General features: G+C 45.1%; 4 non-coding genes across 4 annotated transcripts; all 4 read right to left on the bottom strand.

Annotated features, from left to right (window-relative positions):
* Nucleotides 1-3112: 3112 nt before the first annotated feature.
* LOC147033288 (U1 spliceosomal RNA) lies at nt 3113-3276 on the bottom strand. Its single transcript, XR_015055658.1, has one exon. It is a non-coding gene; the product is annotated as a U1 spliceosomal RNA (small nuclear RNA).
* A 5449-nt stretch (nt 3277-8725) lies between these two features.
* Nucleotides 8726-8889, bottom strand: LOC147033287 (U1 spliceosomal RNA). Its single transcript, XR_015055664.1, has one exon. It is a non-coding gene; the product is annotated as a U1 spliceosomal RNA (small nuclear RNA).
* Nucleotides 8890-14779: 5890 nt separating this feature from the next.
* LOC147033286 (U1 spliceosomal RNA) lies at nt 14780-14943 on the bottom strand. The gene has a single exon (XR_015055657.1). It is a non-coding gene; the product is annotated as a U1 spliceosomal RNA (small nuclear RNA).
* A 1806-nt stretch (nt 14944-16749) lies between these two features.
* On the bottom strand, nt 16750-16913 carry LOC147033285 (U1 spliceosomal RNA). Its single transcript, XR_015055645.1, has one exon. It is a non-coding gene; the product is annotated as a U1 spliceosomal RNA (small nuclear RNA).
* Between the last annotated feature and the right edge of the window lie 9225 nt (nt 16914-26138).

The raw sequence follows: 26138 nt of genomic DNA, 5'->3' as shown, positions 1-26138 counted from the left end.
TAATTATTATCGATTTATTAATTAAACCACTGAAAGTGAAGGTTTTGTTTTCACTCGTGTCTGTCTGCTTGTCTATCTGTCAGTTTCATTGTTACTTGTAAAATATAACATTTTTAAAGTATATTGGTTAGTCGATTTTGTTATTCTGTCTGTCTGTCTGTTTGTCTGTCTGTTTGTCTGTCTGTCTGTCTGTCCGTTTATCTGTGTGTTTGTCGTCAACAGGTCACAATTCTAAACCAATCGTCATGAAACTTTACCAAGCTGGATAGGTCGTCTCATCTGAGAAGCCCATTGATTTTGAGGTCAAAGGTCACTTTGAGGTCGAATTTTTAAAATCGTCATTTTTCATCCAATTGACTTGAAATTTGAGCAATATTTGCATGTGTCACTGGAATGGGAAACCAACTATTTTTGAGGTCAAAAGGTCAAACTTCTAAAATCATCAATTTCAATCCAAAAAATAATCATCGACTTGAGCTTTGATTAATATTGTCAATTTATTTTTGATGAAATGGTCAATTTGATGTATCCATGGCAACCGTTGGAGATGGAGATGGATTTTGCAAGTATCGTGCTCTGCATGATGTCTTTTTCTTGTTTTTCTGTTTGTCTGTTTGTCGATTTGTTTGCGTACAGGATATCTCACAAAGTTGTGAACAGATCCAGATGAAATTTATTCGCCAGGTTGGGTGTGTGACAAGGACGAACTGATTCGATTTTGGTGAAGATCCAAATCCGGATCTGGATACGAGAATTATTTAATATTTAAAGTGATGCTTCACCATTGAGAGCGAGAGCCAAAACCGATATAGTGCTGTATAGCATGATATTTCAAACATGTATCGGGACTGATATGTTATCGTGGATCAGGCATTACGTGGCGGAGGTATGCGCTCCACCGAGTGCCCTTCGAATATATTTTATTTCTCATCTGGGCAACATCTCAGGCAACTTTTGAGCTAAGAAGCTAATATTTGGGCACGACAGTGAGCAAGTGATTTGGCAATAAAGGGTATTTTTGATTTATTGATTATCAATGAATTTTTCACATTTCGATTAATTACTTAATTTCCAAAAATTTACAGATTTGGATGAAACAAAAGTGGTTTCAGTCTGCGATTAGCCAACTGATTAAGAAATTAATTATTTTGCGATTATTATTAATTTTAATTATGCAATTAATCAATCAATTATTGTGCACCGCTCACTCCCAATTCCGTCTCCATGTGCTGCACAGCAGCATCGCCCGACGCCGAAGGCACCCCGGCAATGTTGCATGCTGGAGGATTTACGTATTTATTTGGCATGGGGTGGTGTACTTTGAATGTACCTCTACTTGTGTCCATGTTTCTTTTGGACACGTAGTCAAGGCTTGTGGAAGAGCAAGAACACACAATGGATGAGGAAACAACACAACGGGAACAGCAGAAGAAGAAGGGGGAAACCCCCATAGCTTAGTGTATGGATAGAATATACGGAGATGGACAAGCAAGGGATGCAGGTAACCATGAGAGGGAGGAGAGAACGCAAGGGGTGGACAAGACGGATGCATAAGCAACTTATTTTGAGGGATGTGGGGTGGCTTAACGGGTGGAGAAAAGATCATGGTTTTGTATGGGGGATGACTTGAGATGGTGATGAACAGCCATCTTGAAGATCTGGAGGGAAGAATGAAATCGAAGAGAGTATGGAGGGTGGTTCCACAGATGGAAAAAAGAGAAATAAATGAGTGAAGGTGAGCAGTGGTTATGGATTGAGGCAGTTTTTCACTCCAAGGGAGTTGCTGATGGACCACATGCATCCTGCAGGTTCTTGGGGAGGACAAAGCATGGAGAGGGCACAGGGTGCAAGACCAGAAATGAGGTGGAAGAAGACAGTGAGACCACCGACCTGTCGGCGATGGTGAAGTGATCGGCCCATAGACTCAGCTTCATCACGAGAGATTCCAGTGATCTTGAAAGCCTTGGTTTCCACGGTGTCAAGCTGAGCAAGATGTCAGACAGGGGAGCCAGCCCAGAGGGGAGAGCAGTACTCCATTAAACTGTGGATGAAAGCCTTGTTGGTGAATAGGAGTTCAGGTGTGCCATGGAAGATCACGGCCGAGAGTGAGACCCAAGAGTTTGAGTCACTGAACTTCTTCAAGAGGGTTGTTTCAATGGGAGGGTTTGTGTTACAATTCTTTTGCGGAGAGAGAGGGAGAGGGAGAGAGAGAGAGTTCTCAGGATTGAAAGACATATTCCAAGTGTTTGACAGGTTTGTGATTTTATCAAAGTCTGAAGAGAGGGAAGATGCTTCTGTCTGTCTGTCAGAATGATGAAGGATGTCACTGCAGAGAGTGGAGTCAAAAGCAATTCGACAAAGAGGATTTTCCAGAGAATCCGTGAGATCGTTGATGAAGATTAGGAATAAGAGGGGTTTATAACACTGCCTTGGGGTCCACCAGCCTTGACAGGGAGAAGAGATGAAAGGGTTCTATTGAGAGCCAAACATTGTCTACGATCAACGAATGCCCACAAATGGGAAATCCAGTCCACCAACTAACGCCCACAAATGGGATATCCAGTCCACAAACTAATGCCCACAAATGGGATATCCAGTCCACCAACTAACGCCCACAAATGGGATATCCAGTCCACAAACTAATGCCCACAAATGGGATATCCAGTCCACCAACTAATGCCCACAAATGGGATATCCAGTCCACCAACTAATGCCCACACATGGGATATCCAGTCCACCAACTAATGCCCACATATGTTATATCCACTCGACCAACTAATGCCTACAAATGTGATATCCAGTCCACAAACTAATGCCCACAAATGGGATATCCAGTCCACCAACTAATGCCCACACATGGGATATCCAGTCCACCAACAAATGCCCACAAATGGGATATCCAGTCCACAAACTAATGCCCACAAATGGGATATCCAGTCCAGCAAATTGAAGATCCATCTCACACCACAAAAGTCCAACCAAGTCACACCATGAGCTGTCAAAACTCCGGTTCGAATCCCTCTCCAGCAAGAGATGAATGAGTTCATCTCCAAGAACATAAACCATCCCACCAATAGTAAGATGCAAGTTTATCTGTTTTTAGTTTAAAGATGAGGGGATAGCGCGAACGCAGTCCCCCAATACCACAAATAGTACGGTCGAGTTTCCCACATTTGGGGAAATCGCAAGGGTCAACCCCCCCGGAGTGCAATGGGTGAGTCTCACCATGAGGGAACCGCCTTACTGATCACGGTATCTCTCCCGTCAGGTAAGTATGAGTTGTTCATTCACGGGATTCCTTTTCTAACTCCGATCACCGTCTTGCTGTACCGGGACCCATTCACCACATCTCCTGAATATTGATATAAATGGTGAATGTTACAAGAACTTTACAAACACATTCTAATCGGACTATTTGGTTCGATATCATGATTTAGATATTTGGAGAGTTTCTCCCTTCGCCGTTGTTGTGAGAGAATTAAATATATCTTCATGATTTGATCCCTTCTGAGGATTCCGCCCTCATATGATGACGCCAGGATTAATTTAGTGACGTCATGACGCCATGTTTAACTTATTGACGTCACGACGCCTGTTGTCATGATTTCCAAGCTCGGTTGTTTCCTCCTCACAAGAATCTTTTGAATCATTTCGTTCCAAAGCCTGATGTTGGCTCAACGGTGACGGTGGCTGGATTAACATCCCAGGGTCATGAGTTCAAGTTCCTGTCCGTCCGTCGTTGAATTAACACCAAGTGGGTTGACTAAGCCTGTCATCCTTCAGAGGTCGGCTATTTGAGTAGGCGACCAGATTCCTGGTAACAGCAGCACCGATTCGAGCTGACCCCGAGAAAATACTCTCACCAATCAGCCACAGGCTGAATCCGAATAAATACATAAATTTCGTTCCACATGGATCGCTCTGTTTTAGGCCCTGTCACACCTTGACGTTTTAGCCAGCGTATGGCAAGGTTTCAAAATGTATGTAAAACGCTGGCGTACGCTGAACTATTGATGTTTTTTTTCAGTTTTGGGCGTATAATAAGGTGTTGGACGTATGCATAACGTATTAGTAATGTACACAGAACGTTTTCATCATATATAGATAACTTGTACCAACGAATGATGAACGTGTTGTCAGCGTTCACAACCTATGCCCAACGATAGTCTAACTTATGCATAGCGCGGCAGCGTATCGCCGACGATCACGTGGCGTAGGCTATTCATAGGCTGCGGTTCGACGATTCAAATCATAACCGCACGAGAAATCGAAGTGTGAAGCCGCTGCCACACCTTGACATTTTAGCCAGCGTATGCCGACGTATGAAAAATTTGCCGGACCAAGCTGGCACAGGTCGAATACGTTATGGGTAAGTTTTGTATACGTTAAGAGCACGCTGGCATACATCGTAGAACGCTGGCATACGTCGTAGTACGCTGGCATACGTCGTAGAACGCTGGCATACGTCGTAGAACGCTGGCATACGTCGTCATACGCCGATTACGTCGAAAAATTTTCAGCATGTTGAAAATTTCTCGACGTACTCGACGTTTGACACACATTCCGCATATGCTGGCATAATCTGTAGGCACGCTACGCGATCGTTGACACATGTCGACATACGTTACTTGTATGTTACTCATAAGTCGAAACACGTCAAGGTAATGGTAACCGTCAGTGATCCAGACTCCCTGGTTTTTTTATGGGGGGCGGGGGGGGGTTTCCTCGGTATGACGGTCATGTTGACACTTCGATTTCTCGTGCGATGATTTAAATCGTTGAGCGGCAGCCTATTAATTATATTATATTATAACCGCACTAAAAATCGAAGTGTTAACATCACCGTCATACCGAGGAACCCCCCCCCCCCACCAAAAAACCAGGGAGTCTGGAACACTGACGCTAACCATTACATTGACGTGTTTCGACTGATGAGTAATGTACAAGTAACGTGTGTCGACGTGTGTCAACGATCGCGTAGCGTGCCTACAACTTATGGCCAGCATTATGCGGAACGTGTGAGTAATACGCTGGCATACATCGAAAAATTTCAAGCATGGAAAATTTGTCTAACACCTCGGCGTACTACGACGTATGCCAGCGTACAAAGACGTATGCCAGCGTACTACGGCGTATGCCAGCGTACTCTTAACGTATACAAACTTACCCATATCGTATTCGAAGTGTGCCAGCGTTTTAACCAAATTTTGCATACGTCAGGCATACGCTGGCTAAATCGTCGAGGTGTGACAGGGCCTTTAGACAGGACACAAGATTACATCAGAGATTGAAACAATGGATGGATTAAACATGACGACGACCTACCTGCCTGTGTTGTGAGAGCAACACACCTTATGCTTTGGTCCATCACGGGAGATTGCAGGGGTAAATACACGCAGGTCTTTGTCGTGTTCCATTTGGTGTCGAACTTGTGGTCCTTTTTGTCCACCGCTCCTTCCCAATTCCATATCTCCCAAAGGATGAGAGTACTCAGTGTTAACTCCGTTTGTTTTCTTGCTCTCTGGCTTGTCCGGGCGATATCTCAGCCATCCTTTGAGCTCGGAAGCTGAAATTTGGGGACAAAAGTGAAGATGTATTTTGGCAAAAACGTTATTCTTTTATCAATAAATTAATGTATAAATTGCTTAATTATTATCGATTTATTAATTAAACCACTGAAAGTGAAGGTTTTGTTTTCACTCGTGTCTGTCTGCTTGTCTATCTGTCAGTTTCATTGTTACTTGTAAAATATAACATTTTTAAAGTATATTGGTTAGTCGATTTTGTTATTCTGTCTGTCTGTCTGTTTGTCTGTCTGTTTGTCTGTCTGTCTGTCTGTCTGTTTATCTGTGTGTTTGTCGTCAACAGGTCACAATTCTAAACCAATCGTTATGAAACTTTACCAAGCTGGATAGGTCGTCTCATCTGAGAAGCCCATTGATTTTGAGGTCAAAGGTCACTTTGAGGTCGAATTTTTTAAATCGTCATTTTTCATCCAATTGACTTGAAATTTGAGCAATATTTGCATGTGTCACTGGAATGGGAAACCAACTATTTTTGAGGTCAAAAGGTCAAACTTCTAAAATCATCAATTTCAATCCAAAAAATAATCATCGACTTGAGCTTTGATTAAGATTGTCAATTTATTTTTGATGAAATGGTCAATTTGATGTATCCATGGCAACCGTTGCAGATGGTGATGGATTTTGCAAGTATCGTGCTCTGCATGATGTCTTTTTCTTGTTTTTCTGTTTGTCTGTTTGTCGATTTGTTTGCGTACAGGATATCTCACAAAGTTGTGAACAGATCCAGATGAAATTTATTCGCCAGGTTGGGTGTGTGACAAGGACGAACTGATTCGATTTTGGTGAAGATCCAAATCCGGATCTGGATACGAGAATTATTTAATATTTAAAGTGATGCTTCACCATTGAGAGCGAGAGCCAAAACCGATATAGTGCTGTATAGCATGATATTTCAAACATGTATCGGGACTGATATGTTATCGTGGATCAGGCATTATGTGGCGGAGGTATGCGCTCCACCGAGTGCCCTTCGAATATATTTTATTTCTCATCTGGGCAACATCTCAGGCAACTTTTGAGCTAAGAAGCTAATATTTGGGCACGACAGTAACCAAGTGATTGGGCAATAAAGGGTATTTTTGATTTATTGATTATCAATGAATTTTTCACATTTCGATTAATTACTTAATTTCCAAAAATTTACAGATTTGGATGAAACAAAAGTGGTTTCAGTCTGCGATTAGCCAACTGATTAAGAAATTAACTATTTTGCGATTATTATTAATTTTAATTATGCAATTAATCAATCAATTATTGTGCACCGCTCACTCCCAATTCCGTCTCCATGTGCTGCACAGCAGCATCGCCCGACGCCGAAGGCACCCCGGCAATGTTGCATGCTGGAGGATTTACGTATTTATTTGGCATGGGGTGGTGTACTTTGAATGTACCTCTACTTGTGTCCATGTTTCTTTTGGACACGTAGTCAAGGCTTGTGGAAGAGCAAGAACACACAATGGATGAGGAAACAACACAACGGGAACAGCAGAAGAAGAAGGGGAAAACTCCAGTGGCTTAGTGTATGTATAGAATATACGGAGATGGACAAGCAAGGGATGCAGGTAACCATGAGAGGGAGGAGAGAACGCAAGGGGTGGACAAGACGGATGCATAAGCAACTTATTTTGAGGGATGTGGGGTGGCTTAACGGGTGGAGAAAAGATCATGGTTTTGTATGGGGGATGACTTGAGATGGTGATGAACAGCCATCTTGAAGATCTGGAGGGAAGAATGAAATCGAAGAGAGTATGGAGGGTGGTTCCACAGATGGAAAAAAAGAGAAATAAATGAGTGAAGGTGAGCAGTGGTTATGGATTGAGGCAGTTTTTCACTCCAAGGGAGTTGCTGCTGGACCACATGCATCCTGCAGGTTCTTGGGGAGGACAAAGCATGGAGAGGGCACAGGGTGCAAGACCAGAAATGAGGTGGAAGAAGACAGTGAGACCACCGACCTGTCGGCGATGGTGAAGTGATCGGCCCATAGACTCAGCTTCATCACGAGAGATTCCAGTGATCTTGAAAGCCTTGGTTTCCACGGTGTCAAGCTGAGCAAGATGTCAGACAGGGGAGCCAGCCCAGAGGGGAGAGCAGTACTCCATTAAACTGTGGATGAAAGCCTTGTTGGTGAATAGGAGTTCAGGTGTGCCATGGAAGATCACGGCCGAGAGTGAGACCCAAGAGTTTGAGTCACTGAACTTCTTCAAGAGGGTTGTTTCAATGGGAGGGTTTGTGTTACAATTCTTTTGCGGAGAGAGAGGGAGAGGGAGAGAGAGAGAGTTCTCAGGATTGAAAGACATATTCCAAGTGTTTGACAGGTTTGTGATTTTATCAAAGTCTGAAGAGAGGGAAGATGCTTCTGTCTGTCTGTCAGAATGATGAAGGATGTCACTGCAGAGAGTGGAGTCATCAGCAATTAGACAAAGAGGATTTTCCAGAGAATCCGTGAGATCGTTGATGAAGATTAGGAATAAGAGGGGTTTATAACACTGCCTTGGGGTCCACCAGCCTTGACAGGGAGAAGAGATGAAAGGGTTCTATTGAGAGCCAAACATTGTCTACGATCAACGAATGCCCACAAATGGGAAATCCAGTCCACCAACTAACGCCCACAAATGGGATATCCAGTCCACAAACTAATGCCCACAAATGGGATATCCAGTCCACAAACTAATGCCCACAAATGGGATATCCAGTCCACCAACTAATGCCCACAAATGGGATATCCAGTCCACCAACTAATGCCCACACATGGGATATCCAGTCCACAAACTAATGCCCACAAATGGGATATCCAGTCCACCAACTAATGCCCACAAATGGGATATCCAGTCCACCAACTAATGCCCACACATGGGATATCCAGTCCACCAACTAATGCCCACATATGTTATATCCACTCGACCAACTAATGCCTACAAATGTGATATCCAGTCCACAAACTAATGCCCACAAATGGGATATCCAGTCCAGCAAATTGAAGATCCATCTCACACCACAAAAGTCCAACCAAGTCACACCATGAGCTGTCAAAACTCCGGTTCGAATCCCTCTCCAGCAAGAGATGAATGAGTTCATCTCCAAGAACATAAACCATCCCACCAATAGTAAGATGCAAGTTTATCTGTTTTTAGTTTAAAGATGAGGGGATAGCGCGAACGCAGTCCCCCAATACCACAAATAGTACGGTTGAGTTTCCCACATTTGGGGAAATCGCAAGGGTCAACCCCCCCGGAGTGCAATGGGTGAGTCTCACCATGAGGGAACCGCCTTACTGATCACGGTATCTCTCCCGTCAGGTAAGTATGAGTTGTTCATTCACGGGATTCCTTTTCTAACTCCGATCACCGTCTTGCTGTACCGGGACCCATTCACCACATCTCCTGAATATTGATATAAATGGTGAATGTTACAAGAACTTTACAAACACATTCTAATCGGACTATTTGGTTCGATATCATGATTTAGATATTTGGAGAGTTTCTCCCTTCGCCGTTGTTGTGAGAGAATTAAATATATCTTCATGATTTGATCCCTTCTGAGGATTCCGCCCTCATATGATGACGCCAGGATTAATTTAGTGACGTCATGACGCCATGTTTAACTTATTGACGTCACGACGCCTGTTGTCATGATTTCCAAGCTCGGTTGTTTCCTCCTCACAAGAATCTTTTGAATCATTTCGTTCCAAAGCCTGATGTTGGCTCAACGGTGACGGTGGCTGGATTAACATCCCAGGGTCATGAGTTCAAGTTCCTGTCCGTCCGTCGTTGAATTAACACCAAGTGGGTTGACTAAGCCTGTCATCCTTCAGAGGTCGGCTATTTGAGTAGGCTACCAGATTCCTGGTAACAGCAGCACCGATTCGAGCTGACCCCGAGAAAATACTCTCACCAATCAGCCACAGGCTGAATCCGAATAAATACATAAATTTCGTTCCACATGGATCGCTCTGTTTTCGGCCCTGTCACACCTTGACGTTTTAGCCAGCGTATGGCAAGGTTTCAAAATGTATGTAAAACGCTGGCGTACGCTGAACTATTGATGTTTTTTTTCAGTTTTGGGCGTATAATAAGGTGTTGGACGTATGCATAACGTATTAGTAATGTACACAGAACGTTTTCATCATATATAGATAACTTGTACCAACGAATGATGAACGTGTTGTCAGCGTTCACAACCTATGCCCAACGATAGTCTAACTTATGCATAGCGCGCGGCAGCGTATCGCCGACGATCACGTGGCGTAGGCTATTCATAGGCTGCGGTTCGACGATTCAAATCATAACGGCACGAGAAATCGAAGTGTGAAGCCGCTGCCACACCTTGACATTTTAGCCAGCGTATGCCGACGTATGAAAAATTTGCCGGACCAAGCTGGCACAGGTCGAATACGTTATGGGTAAGTTTTGTATACGTTAAGAGCACGCTGGCATACATCGTAGAACGCTGGCATACGTCGTAGTACGCTGGCATACGTCGTAGAACGCTGGCATACGCCGTGAGAACGCTGGCATACGTCGTCATACGCCGATTACGTCGAAAAATTTTCAGCATGTTGAAAATTTCTCGACGTACTCGACGTTTGACACACATTCCGCATATGCTGGCATAATCTGTAGGCACGCTACGCGATCGTTGACACATGTCGACATACGTTACTTGTATGTTACTCATAAGTCGAAACACGTCAAGGTAATGGTAACCGTCAGTGATCCAGACTCCCTGGTTTTTATGGGGGCGGGGGGGGTTTCCTCGGTATGACGGTCATGTTGACACTTCGATTTCTCGTGCGATGATTTAAATCGTTGAGCGGCAGCCTATTAATTATATTATATTATAACCGCACTAAAAATCGAAGTGTTAACATCACCGTCATACCGAGGAACCCCCCCCCCCACCAAAAAACCAGGGAGTCTGGAACACTGACGCTAACCATTACATTGACGTGTTTCGACTAATGAGTAATGTACAAGTAACGTGTGTCGACGTGTGTCAACGATCGCGTAGCGTGCCTACAACTTATGGCCAGCATTATGCGGAACGTGTGAGTAATACGCTGGCATACATCGAAAAATTTCAAGCATGGAAAATTTGTCTAACACCTCGGCGTACTACGACGTATGCCAGCGTACAAAGACGTATGCCAGCGTACTACGGCGTATGCCAGCGTACTCTTAACGTATACAAACTTACCCATATCGTATTCGAAGTGTGCCAGCGTTTTAACCAAATTTTGCATACGTCAGGCATACGCTGGCTAAATCGTCGAGGTGTGACAGGGCCTTTAGACAGGACACAAGATTACATCAGAGATTGAAACAATGGATGGATTAAACATGACGACGACCTACCTGCCTGTGTTGTGAGAGCAACACACCTTATGCTTTGGTCCATCACGGGAGATTGCAGGGGTAAATACACGCAGGTCTTTGTCGTGTTCCATTTGGTGTCGAACTTGTGGTCCTTTTTGTCCACCGCTCCTTCCCAATTCCATATCTCCCAAAGGATGAGAGTACTCAGTGTTAACTCCGTTTGTTTTCTTGCTCTCTGGCTTGTCCGGGCGATATCTCAGCCATCCTTTGAGCTCGGAAGCTGAAATTTGGGGACAAAAGTGAAGATGTATTTTGGCAAAAACGTTATTCTTTTATCAATAAATTAATGTATAAATTGCTTAATTATTATCGATTTATTAATTAAACCACTGAAAGTGAAGGTTTTGTTTTCACTCGTGTCTGTCTGCTTGTCTATCTGTCAGTTTCATTGTTACTTGTAAAATATAACATTTTTAAAGTATATTGGTTAGTCGATTTTGTTATTCTGTCTGTCTGTCTGTTTGTCTGTCTGTTTGTCTGTCTGTCTGTCTGTCTGTTTATCTGTGTGTTTGTCGTCAACAGGTCACAATTCTAAACCAATCGTTATGAAACTTTACCAAGCTGGATAGGTCGTCTCATCTGAGAAGCCCATTGATTTTGAGGTCAAAGGTCACTTTGAGGTCGAATTTTTTAAATCGTCATTTTTCATCCAATTGACTTGAAATTTGAGCAATATTTGCATGTGTCACTGGAATGGGAAACCAACTATTTTTGAGGTCAAAAGGTCAAACTTCTAAAATCATCAATTTCAATCCAAAAAAATAATCATCGACTTGAGCTTTGATTAAGATTGTCAATTTATTTTTGATGAAATGGTCAATTTGATGTATCCATGGCAACCGTTGCAGATGGTGATGGATTTTGCAAGTATCGTGCTCTGCATGATGTCTTTTTCTTGTTTTTCTGTTTGTCTGTTTGTCGATTTGTTTGCGTACAGGATATCTCACAAAGTTGTGAACAGATCCAGATGAAATTTATTCGCCAGGTTGGGTGTGTGACAAGGACGAACTGATTCGATTTTGGTGAAGATCCAAATCCGGATCTGGATACGAGAATTATTTAATATTTAAAGTGATGCTTCACCATTGAGAGCGAGAGCCAAAACCGATATAGTGCTGTATAGCATGATATTTCAAACATGTATAGGGACTGATATGTTATCGTGGATCAGGCATTATGTGGCGGAGGTATGCGCTCCACCGAGTGCCCTTCGAATATATTTTATTTCTCATCTGGGCAACATCTCAGGCAACTTTTGAGCTAAGAAGCTAATATTTGGGCACGACAGTAACCAAGTGATTGGGCAATAAAGGGTATTTTTGATTTATTGATTATCAATGAATTTTTCACATTTCGATTAATTACTTAATTTCCAAAAATTTACAGATTTGGATGAAACAAAAGTGGTTTCAGTCTGCGATTAGCCAACTGATTAAGAAATTAACTATTTTGCGATTATTATTAATTTTAATTATGCAATTAATCAATCAATTATTGTGCACCGCTCACTCCCAATTCCGTCTCCATGTGCTGCACAGCAGCATCGCCCGACGCCGAAGGCACCCCGGCAATGTTGCATGCTGGAGGATTTACGTATTTATTTGGCATGGGGTGGTGTACTTTGAATGTACCTCTACTTGTGTCCATGTTTCTTTTGGACACGTAGTCAAGGCTTGTGGAAGAGCAAGAACACACAATGGATGAGGAAACAACACAACGGGAACAGCAGAAGAAGAAGGGGGAAACCCCCATAGCTTAGTGTATGGATAGAATATACGGAGATGGACAAGCAAGGGATGCAGGTAACCATGAGAGGGAGGAGAGAACGCAAGGGGTGGACAAGACGGATGCATAAGCAACTTATTTTGAGGGATGTGGGGTGGCTTAACGGGTGGAGAAAAGATCATGGTTTTGTATGGGGGATGACTTGAGATGGTGATGAACAGCCATCTTGAAGACCTGGAGGGAAGAATGAAATCGAAGAGAGTATGGAGGGTGGTTCCACAGATGGAAAAAAAGAGAAATAAATGAGTGAAGGTGAGCAGTGTTTATGGATTGAGGCAGTTTTTCACTCCAAGGGAGTTGCTGATGGACCACATGCATCCTGCAGGTTCTTGGGGAGGACAAAGCATGGAGAGGGCACAGGGTGCAAGACCAGAAATGAGGTGGAAGAAGACAGTGAGACCACCGACCTGTCGGCGATGGTGAAGTGATCGGCCCATAGACTCAGCTTCATCACGAGAGATTCCAGTGATCTTGAAAGCCTTGGTTTCCACGGTGTCAAGCTGAGCAAGATGTCAGACAGGGGAGCCAGCCCAGAGGGGAGAGCAGTACTCCATTAAACTGTGGATGAAAGCCTTGTTGGTGAATCGGAGTTCAGCTGTGCCATGGAAGATCACGGCCGAGAGTGAGACCCAAGAGTTTGAGTCACTGAACTTCTTCAAGAGGGTTGTTTCAATGGGAGGGTTTGTGTTACAATTCTTTTGCGGAGAGAGAGGGAGAGGGAGAGAGAGAGAGTTCTCAGGATTGAAAGACATATTCCAAGTGTTTGACAGGTTTGTGATTTTATCAAAGTCTGAAGAGAAGGAAGATGCTTCTGTCTGTCTGTCAGAATGATGAAGGATGTCACTGCAGAGAGTGGAGTCATCAGCAATTAGACAAAGAGGATTTTCCAGAGAATCCGTGAGATCGTTGATGAAGATTAGGAATAAGAGGGGTTTATAACACTGCCTTGGGGTCCACCAGCCTTGACAGGGAGAAGAGATGAAAGGGTTCCATTGAGAGCCAAACATTGTCTACGATCAACTAATGCCCACAAATGGGAAATCCAATCCACCAACTAATGCCCACAAATGGGATATCCAGTCCACCAACTAATGCCCACAAATGGGATATCCAGTCCACCAACTAATGCCCACAAATGGGAGATCCAGTTCACCAACTAATGCCCACAAATGGGATATCCAGTCCACCAACTAACGCACACACATGGGATATCCAGTCCACCAACAAATGCCCACAAATGGGATATCCAGTCCACAAACTCATGCCCACAAATGGGATATCCAGTCCACCAACTAATGCCCACAAATGGGATATCTAGTCCACAAACTAATGCCCACAAATGGGATATCCAGTCCACAAACTAATGCCCACAAATGGGATATCCAGTCCACAAACTAATGCCCACAAATGGGATATCCAGTCCACCAAATAATGCCCACAAATGGGATATCCAGTCCACCAACTAATGCCCACACGTGGGATATCCAGTCCACCAACTAATGCCCACAAATGGGATATCCAGTCCACCAACAAATGCCCACAAATGGGATATCCAGTCCACAAACTCATGCCCACAAATGGGATATCCAGTCCACCAACTAACGCACACACATGGGATATCCAGTCCACCAACAAATGCCCACAAATGGGATATCCAGTCCACAAACTCATGCCCACAAATGGGATATCCAGTCCACCAACTAATGCCCACAAATGGGATATCCAGTCCACCAACTAACGCACACACATGGGATATCCAGTCCACCAACAAATGCCCACAAATGGGATATCCAGTCCACAAACTCATGCCCACACATGGGATATCCAGTCCACAAACTAATGCCCACAAATGGGATATCCAGTCCAGCAAATTGAAGATCCATCTCACACCACAAAAGTCCAACCAAGTCACACCATGAGCTGTCAAAACTCCGGTTCGAATCCCTCTCCAGCTGGAGATGAATGAGTTCATCTCCAAGAACATAAACCATCCCACCAATAGTAAGATGCAAGTTTATCTGTTTGTAGTTTAAAGATGAGGGGATAGCGCGAACGCAGTCCCCCACGACCACAAATAGTACGGTCGAGTTTCCCACATTTGGGGAAATCGCAAGGGTCAACCCCCCCGGAGTGCAATGGGTGAGTCTCACCATGAGGGAACCGCCTTACTGATCACGGTATCTCTCCCGTCAGGTAAGTATGACTTGTTCATTCACGGGATTCCTTTTCTAACTCCGATCACCGTCTTGCTGTACCGGGACCCATTCACCACATCTCCTGAATATTGATATAAATGGTGAATGTTACAAGAACTTTACAAACACATTCTAATCGGACTATTTGGTTCGATATTATGATTTAGATATTTGGAGAGTTTCTCCCTTCGCCGTTGTTGTGAGAGAATTAAATATATCTTCATGATTTTGTCCCTTCTGAGGATTCCGCCCTCATATGATGACGCCAGGATTAATTTAGTGACGTCATGACGCCATGTTTAACTTATTGACGTCACGACGCCTGTTGTCATGATTTCCAAGCTCGGTTGTTTCCTCCTCACAAGAATCTTTTGAATCATTTCGTTCCATAGCCTGATGTTGGCTCAACGGTGACGGTGGCTGGATTGACCTCCCAGGGTCATGAGTTCAAGTTCCTGTCCGTCCGTCGTTGAATTAACACCAAGTGGGTTGACTAAGCCTGTCATCCTTGAGAGGTCGGCTATTTGAGTTGGCTACCAGATTCCTGGTAACAGCAGCACCGATTCGAGCTGGCCCCGAGAAAATACTCTCACCAATCAGCCACAGGCTGAATACGAATAAATACATAAATTTCATTCCACATGGATCGCTCTGTTTTCGGCCGTGTCACACCTTGACGTTTTAGCCAGCGTATGGCAAGGTTTCAAAATGTATGTAAAACGCTGGTGTACGCTGAACTATTGATGTTTTTTTTAAATTTTGGGCGTATAATAAGGTGTTGGACGTATGCATAACGTATTAGTAATGTACACAGAACGTTTTCATCATATATAGATAACTTGTACCAACGAATGCTGAACGTGTTGTCGGCGTTCACAACCTATGCCCAACGATAGTCTAACTTATGCATAGCGCGCGGCAGCGTATCGCCGATGATCACGTGGCGTAGGCTATTCATAGGCTGCGGTTCGACGATTCAAATCATAACCGCACTAGAAATCGAAGTGTGAAGCCGCTGTCACACCTTGACATTTTAGCCAGCGTATGCCGACGTATGAAAAATTTGCCGAACCAAGCATGCACAGGTCGAATACGTTATGGGTAAGTTTTGTATACGTTAAGAGCACGCTGGCATACGTCGTAGAACGCTGGCATACGTCGTAGTACGCTGGCATATGTCGTAGAACACTGGCATATGTCGTCATACGCCGATTACGTCGAGAAATTTTCAGCATGTTGAAAATTTCTTGACGTACTCGACGTTTGACACACATTCCGCATATCCTGGCATAATCTGTAGGCACGCTACGCGATCGTTGACACATGTCGACATACGTTACTTGAATGTTACTCATAAGTCGAAACACGTCAAGGTAATGGTTACCGTCAGTGATCCAGACTCCCTGGTTTTTTTATGGGGGGGGGGGGGTTCCTCGGTATGACGGTCATGTTGACACTTCGATTTCTAGTGCGATGATTTAAATCGTTGAGCGGCAGCCTATTAATTATATTATATTATAACCGCACTAAAAATCGAAGTGTTAACATCACCGTCATACCGAGGAACCCCCCCCCAAAAAGGGGCATTATCCAGTCCACCAACTCATGCCCACAAATGGGATATCCAGTCCAGCAAATTGAAGATCCATCTCACACCATTCACACCTCAAAAGTCCAACCAGGTAACACCATGAACTGTCAAACCTCAGGTTCGAATCCCTCTCCAGCTGGAGGTGAATGAGTTCATCTCCAAGAACATAAACCATCCCAGCAATGGTAAGATGCGAGTATATCTGTTTTTAGTTTAAAGATGAGGGGATAGCGCGAACGCAGTCCCCCACTACCACAAATAGTACGGTCGAGTTTCCCACATTTGGGGAAATCGCAAGGGTCAACCCCCCCGGAGTGCAATGGGTGAGTCTCACCATGAGGGAACCGCCTTACTGATCACGGTATCTCTCCCGTCAGGTAAGTATGACTTGTTCATTCACGGGATTCCTTTTCTAACTCCGATCACCGTCTTGCTGTACCGGGACCCATTCACCACATCTGAATATTGATATAAATGGTGAATGTTACAAGAACTTTACAAACACATTCTAATCGGACTATTTGGTTCGATATTATGATTTAGATATTTGGAGAGTTTCTCCCTTCGCTGCTGTTTTGAGAGAATTAAATATATCTTCGTGATTTGATCCCTTCTGAGGATTCCGCCCTCATATGATGACGCCAGGTTTAATATAGTGACGTCATAAAACCACGTTTAACTTATTGACGTCACGAAGTCTGTTGTCATGATTTCCAAGCTCGGTTGTTTCCTCCTCACAAGAATCTTTTGAATCATTTCGTTCCAAAGCCTGATGTTGGCTCCACGGTGAAGGTGGCTGGATTAACATCCCAGGATCATGAGTTCAAGTTCCTGTCCGTCCGTCGTTGAATTAACACCAAGTGGGTTTACTTAGCCTCTCATCCTTCTGAGGTTGGTGAAATGAGTACCAGTGGACTGGTATAGGGGCACAGCATCAGCGGCACAGTTGTGCCCCTACAAAAATGATAGCTACCAAACGAAATGATTGGCACCCAGCAGCCAAGTTGCCATCCACAATAATATAAACAATAGGAAAAACACACACCTTGTTCTTTGGTCCATCACGGGAGATTGCGGAGGTAAAAACATGAAGACCTTTCTTTGTAGAATTCCGTTTGGTGCCCCACTTGTGGTCCGTTTTTACCTGTTTTTGAACACGTCGTCAAGGTTCGTGGAAGGGCCACAACACAGAAAGGATCAGGAAACAACACAGCAAAAGGAACAGCAGCAGAAGAAGGGGGAAACCCCAATAGCTTAGTGGATGGAGAGAATATACGGAGATGGACAAGCAAGGGATGCAGGTAACCATGAGAGGGAGGAGAGAACGCAAGGGGTGGACAAGACGGATGCATAAGCAACTTATTTTGAGGGATGCGGGGTGGTTTAACGGGTGGAGAAAAGATCATGGTTTTGGATGGGGGATGACTTGAGATGGTGGTGAACAGCCGTCTTGAAGACCTGGAGGGAAGAATGAAATCGAAGAGAGTATGGAGGGTGGTTCCACAGATGGGAAATAAGAGAAATAAATAATTGAAAGTGAGCAGTGGTTTTGGATTGAGGCAGTTTTTCACTCCAGGGGAGTTGCTAATGGACCACATGCATCCTGCAGATACTTGGGGAGGACAAAGCACGGAGAGGGCACAGGGTGCAAGACCAGAAATGATGTGGAAGAAGACAGTGAGACCACCGACCTGTCGGCGATGGTGAAGTGATCGGCGCATAGACTCAGCTTCATCATGAGAGATTCCAGTGATCTTGAAAGCCTTGGTTTCCACGGTGTCAAGCTGAGCAAGGCGTGAGGTGGGGAGCCAGCCCAGAGGGGAGAGCGTTACTCCAATAAGCTGTGGATGAAAGGGTTGTCGGTGGATCGGAGCTCAGGTGTGCCAAGGAAAGGCTTTGCACAATGGAGGATGACTTGTCTTTATCAAGAAATGTGGCTTGCCCAGGACAGATAATGGTTGAGAATGAGACCCAAGAGTTTGAGTGACTGAACGTCTTTGAGAGGGTCATTGAGAAAGTAGATGTGAGGGTTTGCGGTACTGTCCTTTCTGGGACAATGAGAGAGAGAGAGAGAGAGAGAGAGAGAGAGAGAGAGAGAGAGAGAGAGAGAGAGAGAGAGAGAGAGAGAGAGAGAGAGAGAGAGAGAGAGAGAGAGAGAGAGAGAGAGAGAGAGAGAGAGAGAGAGAGAGAGAGAGAGAGAGAGAGAGAGAGAGAGGTTTCTCTGGAAGAATTTCCAGGCTGAGTTAATATCAGGGGTGGTAGATCGAGGAGAACAGTCCTTAAGTTCGATGGCTGCTTGCAGTCCCTCCCAGTTTGCCTGAGTGAGCAGGCAGGCTTGCCGGCCCTGAGGCTGTTATCTGAGAATGGTCAGAAAGATGATGCTTCACAAGCAGATGATCAGATGAACCAATTCGATCCTGGTGGCAATGATTACACATTTTTTCTCTTTTAAAAACTATATTCAATGCGAGAAAAATGATGTTCCCCTTACAGTAATAAATGTTGATGGGGGTTGCAAGGTACCAATATTCAAAGTTCCTCAAGGCTGAATGTGGGATGATACTGGGCTCCATGTTGAGGCCTCTGATTCCTCTACGACATGATCATATAACTTTTGGAACCTCCTCATTTCGTTGTTGCTGGTAGAAGGTGCATCACAAGGAGATGATTGTCTTAATTGCACTGTAGATATTGGACACGCCCTTACCTTTGTCCATTTATTGGTACCTGTTCTGTTCAAGAGAAGACATTATAAGCTAATTTGAAGACGAAGAATGGGGCTGCCGGGATATCCAAAAGGAATGCACGCTTGTCTCTGAGCTGTCTTGCCTGGATCCAGCTACAAACTGCCATGCTGGAGTTTCACAGGCAGGGTGATTCATCAATGTGTGTGCCATCCCTCGGATGGCCGTTCAACTGGGTGTCCCGTCTTTGGCATTCGTTGGTTGAAGTTAAATATCCCAAGGTGTCCTTCACGAAGAGTAGGTGAGCCTTCCCTGGCACCATGAACAAATTCCTGTCCTAACCTTATTTGAATGTCAGGCCTGGCCAGCTCGTTCTTGAAATACTTGGGTCAAGCTTCCCCTGGTAAACCCCACAATAATGTGGGAATAATTTTGTCTGTTAAATAATAATATATAATGGAGTAAGTGTTTGTATGCATGTATGTCCACTCCTTATCCTATTGGTTTGACAGCTGGCCTGATGCCACCCATAATTGTAACCTGAAAAAAGCATATCATACATCCGCCATTTTGGTAAGCTAAGACATCTTTGGGAGTGTCATATTCACAATTACCATGCCCTCATTATAAGTTTTCCATTCAGTGTAAAACAACTTAAGTGACTGTTTCATCAAATATCGAAAGGTTGAAGTAAATAGGCGTCATGGGCCTTGTGACTGCGACAGAATGTATAGGCCTTAGGCTTTGGGCCTTTGTCTTCAGGCCTCTGGTGTCAGCCTATGGGAGATTGCAATTCGATTTATCTGAGCTATATAACCAAGATGTATTATATATGCACAGAAGTAGGACACATGTTTTTGTTCCATGCACGTAACCTCGGTTGGTTTTATTTTCAAGAGCGATTGAGACAGCAGTCTGGTGCCTATGTGATGGATATTTCTCCGAAATTAGCAGAATGGGTTTAAGGGTGATAAAAAAACAATTAAAAATAATTGTTGCCAATTGAACTTGATTGATAATTAACTTGAAAAAGTAAATGTTTTTAGTATAGAGCACAATGCATTGCAGTAACCCTTTTATGGGAAATGTACTCAAATACAACTTGATGATGAAATCTATGTGCTTGAACATGTATCTATATTAATAATATATTTGCATTTTAAATGATCTTATATTGTTGCGGGCAGGGTATCGGCTGCGAGCACGACCGCTAGGTGGAGCAGTAGGGTCGACTCTACCGAACACCCGGAATCTAGATCGTACCTGTCGGAAAACTCCGAGGGTACGGGTCCCTTACCGGACCGTGAATCGTCAATAATTCCACCACATGGTACAGGGTTATTTGCCAAACTTCAAAATACCTAGACCCACGTGGCGAGTTACCGAGTATTCACACCCTCGACGGCACTCGTACTGGACGAGCCGTATGCACGCTCGACCCGTGCGTGACCCTTGCGGACGGTCACCGAGCTTCCATCGGTCCCAAATGCACACCACTATGGCAACAACGGCCTTCTTTAATTCTCCCAACACGCACCGTGTTAAACCAATGGAAGAAACACAAAAACGAGCTGAAACATTTAACAGGGGATTTATTTATAATGGGGGGAAGGGGACACACAAAGAGCAGAGTTAAACCGACTATAGAGAAATGAAATCATGTACAGCACAAGCACTTAACAGGTCCTACTTAACAGATGGGGCCCCACACACACACACACACACACACACACACACACACACACACACACACACACACACACACACACACACACACACACACACACACACACACACACCCAGAAGGACATGATGGACCTTCCCGCCTCGTGCGGTCTTTGACGAGACGAGCGACCCAGACTAGCGTCGCGATGCGGTCCGAAGAACCAGGCGCCAGCGACGGGACGAGCAAAGCCAAGAACACGAGCTCGAAAAGCGGTCCGAAGAACCAGGCACCAGCGAGATGTGACCAAAGTCGAGAGCTCCGTTCAGCGCTCGTCCCGACAACCAAAACTCTCCTCCTTTTCGATCGCACCGCAACCATATTCACCCTTGTCCAGGGGGGAGGGGGAGGGGATGCCTCCTCCCTACCCTCTTTCCCTCACTGGACGGTTTTGGCACGCAAAGTGCGCTCGTTGCCCTGTCATTGGCCAAAACGGGCGCCAAGGCCGTTGATTGGACCGGGGGGGGGCATGACGGCCATCGCTGCGGACCGCCCTCCAAACCGGCAGAGGAACATTATCCTGCGTGGGCTCCGCCTACATACGTGCTGACACGCACGTAGGCAATGGTGTCGGTCAGAGTGAGGTGAAGGTGAGGGTGATGCTGGTGTTGTTGTTGTTGATGTTGATGGTGTAAAAATAAAAGAAAACCCTGACTATCAAAATAACTCCGCAGCGCATGAACATTTAATTACCCATTAAACAAGGGAAAGGGAGCTATCTATCCACATTTACTTATCGAAATAACTGAGCTATAGGGGACGGCTGTCTCTCTGTGTGCACAAGGCTTCCAGAGTTGTAATTGTAAGTTGTAAATAGTTGTAAATATCTCTTTTCTGTATTGGAAGATAATCAATATGCCCAGTAAAAATGCCCCTTGTTCCCCAAAACAGATTGGCCTTCTAAATAATCCTTAATTTTTATTCAGAATATTATAATCACCTATTATTTTATTTTGCTTATTAAGGGATTCTTATATCTAAAAAATTATATCCTGATGCCTGAAAGTTTAGCTGGAAACAAGAGTCTAGCTTCAATGGAATATGTGTGAAAATAATGACCAGAACTCATATCAACCTTCAGGTCATAAATATTCGTTATCCCTTCAAAATTAAGCTGACCTCTAGATGGCTGCGGCCACAAAGCTGTGAGTGATTTTCCCCCTGAACCCCAAACCATCAGCTGCGGCATCAGCATGTCTGGAGGATTAACAGACATAGTCTCACTGAATACAATATAAGAATTCAAAGTTTCTATGTATTGCAGAATCTGAGAAGACTGTGTTGTTTAACTTCCTCTAGAATTCTCCAGATGCGCATATGTTTTGTTGTTTTAATAAATGACTCAAATGTACAGGAGGAATTGAGAATTTCTTTGGCACGACACAACACCCAATTAAAGGGACGTGTCAGAAGAACATGTTGCATACTTGGAATATGATCACCCATAGTGTGGGGACACTGCGAATAACAATAATAATAATAATAATAACAACTGGAGTGAAGTCAATAGCGTGGCATCGCAAATCCCCACACTTCCCATGCAAGCATAGTTGAAAGATAGCAAAATGTTCCACCAGAAATAATCCAATATCAAATTTTGAGTTTTAAAAATATTATGTTTTTACACCTGAGACTGGTGCTCCCCACCACCCTTCCATCCCCATCTCCTGGGGTATGGACTGGGGATCAAATACAAAAAATCGTGACACATTTCATATGTCCCCCAATATTGATTGTACATTCAAAAGTCTTAAAATGTGCTCGTAATTGAATTTTTTGGTATTTGACTTTTTGACCCCATCCCAGAGCCCCAGAGAGCGGGGCCCCAGAGAGAAAAATGATACTGCTCTCGCACCTTCTTGCCATGTGGTGATCATTACTACCAGGTTTGGTGAATTTCTTTGATGAAACAGGTCCACATACAAGTTACCTTCAAGTCCCACCAATATTCCTGTACCACTCAATCATTAATGCTTTGAGATACCTATCTAATTCCAATTTAAACCTATCAAGTACAAATTCCAAAATATCTACAAATTCCAGTTTGACCAGCCTCACCGGTGTCATGGTAAGACAGGGGTCAGCAGCCTTTCAGAAGTGGTGTACCAAGAGTTAACTTATTCACTCTTATTTATGGATATGTGTGCCAATGGTATATTTGTAACATTATATTAATAATAGTCCTACTTATATTTTAGCAGCTTCATTAATAAATAAATTAAATGGCAGATCTTACCGTTTATTGTGATCCTTGCCCTCACTTTCAGGTCAGGTCAGGTATGGGAGCATGTGCCAGAAGAGCACGTCGCTGCGTCCACTTTCCGCCGGTACTCCAGGGGCCTCCGTCTGGCCATCCCCCAGGCAGATGCCAGGCCCATCCCCATCTCCTTGAGATGATGGTCAACCCGTTGCAACCATGAGGCATGTGGTCGACCCACTGGCCTCCTCCACTCATGAGACTCCCTCGCTGAGAGAATCTGGTGAGCAGGATCAGAGTCAGGAAAACGAGCCACATGTCCATACAGCCGCAACTGACGCTCACGGACTATGCAGGTAACAAATCTCATCCGAGTCTCTCTCAGCAACCGCTCGTTGGACACAAAATCCGACCAGCGATAGCCAAGGATTCTCCGAAGAGACCTGGTACCAAAGGAATAAAGTCTCCGTCTCAGATCCTTGGTCAGAGTCCAAGTCTCGCACCCATAGAGCAAGACTGGAAGTACCAAGGACCTGAAGACTCGGACTTTCGTCCTCCCGCACAGGTACCGGCAGCGCCACACCCCATGATCCAGTGAATCCATGACTCCCCAGGCCCGACCCAGACGTCTATTGACCTCTGATTCACAGCCAGCAGAGACATGAATATCACTGCCAAGGTAAGTGAATCTCTCCACGACCTCAACATCCTCACCACAAACAGACACAGACAGGACAGCAGCATCCAAGATGTCACCGAAAGCCTGGATCTTAGTTTTGACCCAAGAAACCCGTAATCCCAACGGCTCCGACTCCTCATTCAGCACCTCGAGGGCCCCCAAGAGGATGTCTAAAGTCTCCGCAAAGATGACTGCATCATCTGCAAAGTCAAGGTCCGAGATCTTGACATTCCCAAATGACGCACCGCAACTTGATCTCTCCGACATCCTCCCTAGAATCCAGTCCATACAAGTGCTGAAAAGTGTGGGGGCAAGTACACATCCCTGACGAACTCCAGTAACAACTGGAAATAAGTCAGAGATGGTACCACCACACTTCACAGCATTCTCAGTACCAGAGTAGAGTTCAGACATCAGATCGATCAGTTTTGGTGGCACCCCACGAAGACCAAGAATCCTCCAGAGGACATCCCGATTCACTGAATCGAACGCTTTACAGAGATCAACATAGGCTGCAAGCAGCCCCTGCCGAAACTCTCGTCTGCGTTTGGTGAGGACACGAAGTGCAAGGATACGGTCAATCGTTGACCTCTTTGGTGTAAAGCCTGACTGCTCTGGACGCTGGTGCTCAAGCAGATGGTGGCGAACCCTATCGAGAATTATCCGAGCAAAGACCTTGCCCGGCACTGAGAGCAGCGTCACCCCTCAGTATTTGTTGCAGTCTTGGCGATCACCCTTCCCTTTCCAGAGAGGGACAACAAGGCCCCTCTTCCAGTCAGTTGGGATGATGCCTGTGTTCCAGGCAGAGCACAAAACTGCATGCAACGACACGAGTGCAGCATTTCCACCAGCCTTGAGAAGTTCGGCATGGATGCCACAGATCCCTGGAGCTTTGCCCCGTTTCAACTGGTTCACCGCAGCCCGTGTTTCCACAAGCGTAGGTGGACCACAGTTGATTCGAGGGTCAGCAACAGGGATTGTAACACCCTTGACGTCCAACTCGACAGTTGGGGGATCAGCCTGGTACAACCTCTCAAAGTAACCGGCCCAGCGGGCCTTCACTTCAGACTCCTCTGTCAAGAGCCAACCACTCTCTGCTCGAACTGTAGTGCTCCGAGGGATGGGCTTGGATGAACGTAATGCGCGAATTCCCCTGTAAGCGGGACGAGAATCACCTGTCCACAGGTGATGCTCTACCCCTCACAGATTCCTCGCACATAGGCCTCCTTGTCCACCCTCAGTGCACGTACAGTTTTACGCCTCAGCTCCCTGAACAGCTCAGCTCTGCCATTCAGCCTGGCCCTGCGACTCTGGTCAATGGTATCCAGTGTCCCTTGAGAGACAAAATTCTTCTTTGCCCTGCGGTGAGCTCCAAGGCATCCACCGGCAACATCAAGGACGGTGGTCTTGAAGGCGCTCCACAACTCTTCAGGACCCCCCAAAGCACCCAGACCCCCCAAGTGTCCACTCAGCCTGTTCACAAACTCCTCAGCTACTCTCTCATCCCTGAGCTTGGCAACATCCAGCCTCAGCTGGGATGGTACCATTCTCCAGGATTTAAGGTGCAGCTTTAGAGTTGCTACAACAAGCCTGTGGTCAGTATTGAGGAACTGAGCACTCCGGTAGACCCTGCAGTTCTGGATCATCCTCCAACGACCGTCAATGAGGACATGGTCAATCTCCTTTGCCACACCGCCAGCGTTGGAATACCAAGTCCAGCGATGAGCTTGTGGGCGCTGAAACCATGAACCAGCCACCCTAAGTCCATGATTTCTTGCAAAGTCAAGGAACTTAGTGCCATTCTGGTTCATAGTTCCTGACCCATGGGGACCAACACACACCTCATAACCGTCCCTATCAGTTCCAGTCGATGCATTGAAATCCCCCAAGACTAGAAGTGTATCTCGTCTGGGGCACTGATCAACCACAGACTCGAGTGTGGCGTAGAATGCATCCTTCACGGTGAGATCACTCGCCTCAGTCGGAGCATAAACAGAGACCAGGGAAATGACACCTAAGGAGTGACGAATCCCTAATCTCATAATACGCTCGTTGACCGGTGTTACCTCAATTATCATTGGGGTCAGCTTATTGGACACAGCTACAGCAACTCCTTGGGTATGGTAACCATCAGAGCGACCAGACCAATAGTAGGTGTAACCACCCACCATTATCTCGCCGCAATCCGGTCTCAGAACCTCAGAGAGAGCTGCAATCCCGATGTCCAAACGCTTGAGCTCAGATGATAACAGAGACAGGTGATCATCCTCTCTTAGGGATAGGACATTCCAGGCACCCACCCAAAGGGACCGCCTCAGGTTAACCCA

Source organism: Eptatretus burgeri, chromosome 2 (genome assembly GCF_056783735.1).
Source record: "Eptatretus burgeri isolate ZD-2024b chromosome 2, Ebu_testis_v1, whole genome shotgun sequence".
Classification (NCBI taxonomy): domain Eukaryota; kingdom Metazoa; phylum Chordata; class Myxini; order Myxiniformes; family Myxinidae; genus Eptatretus; species Eptatretus burgeri.
Note: the sequence above shows the minus strand (reverse complement) of the source record. Positions and strands in the feature narration are given on the sequence as shown.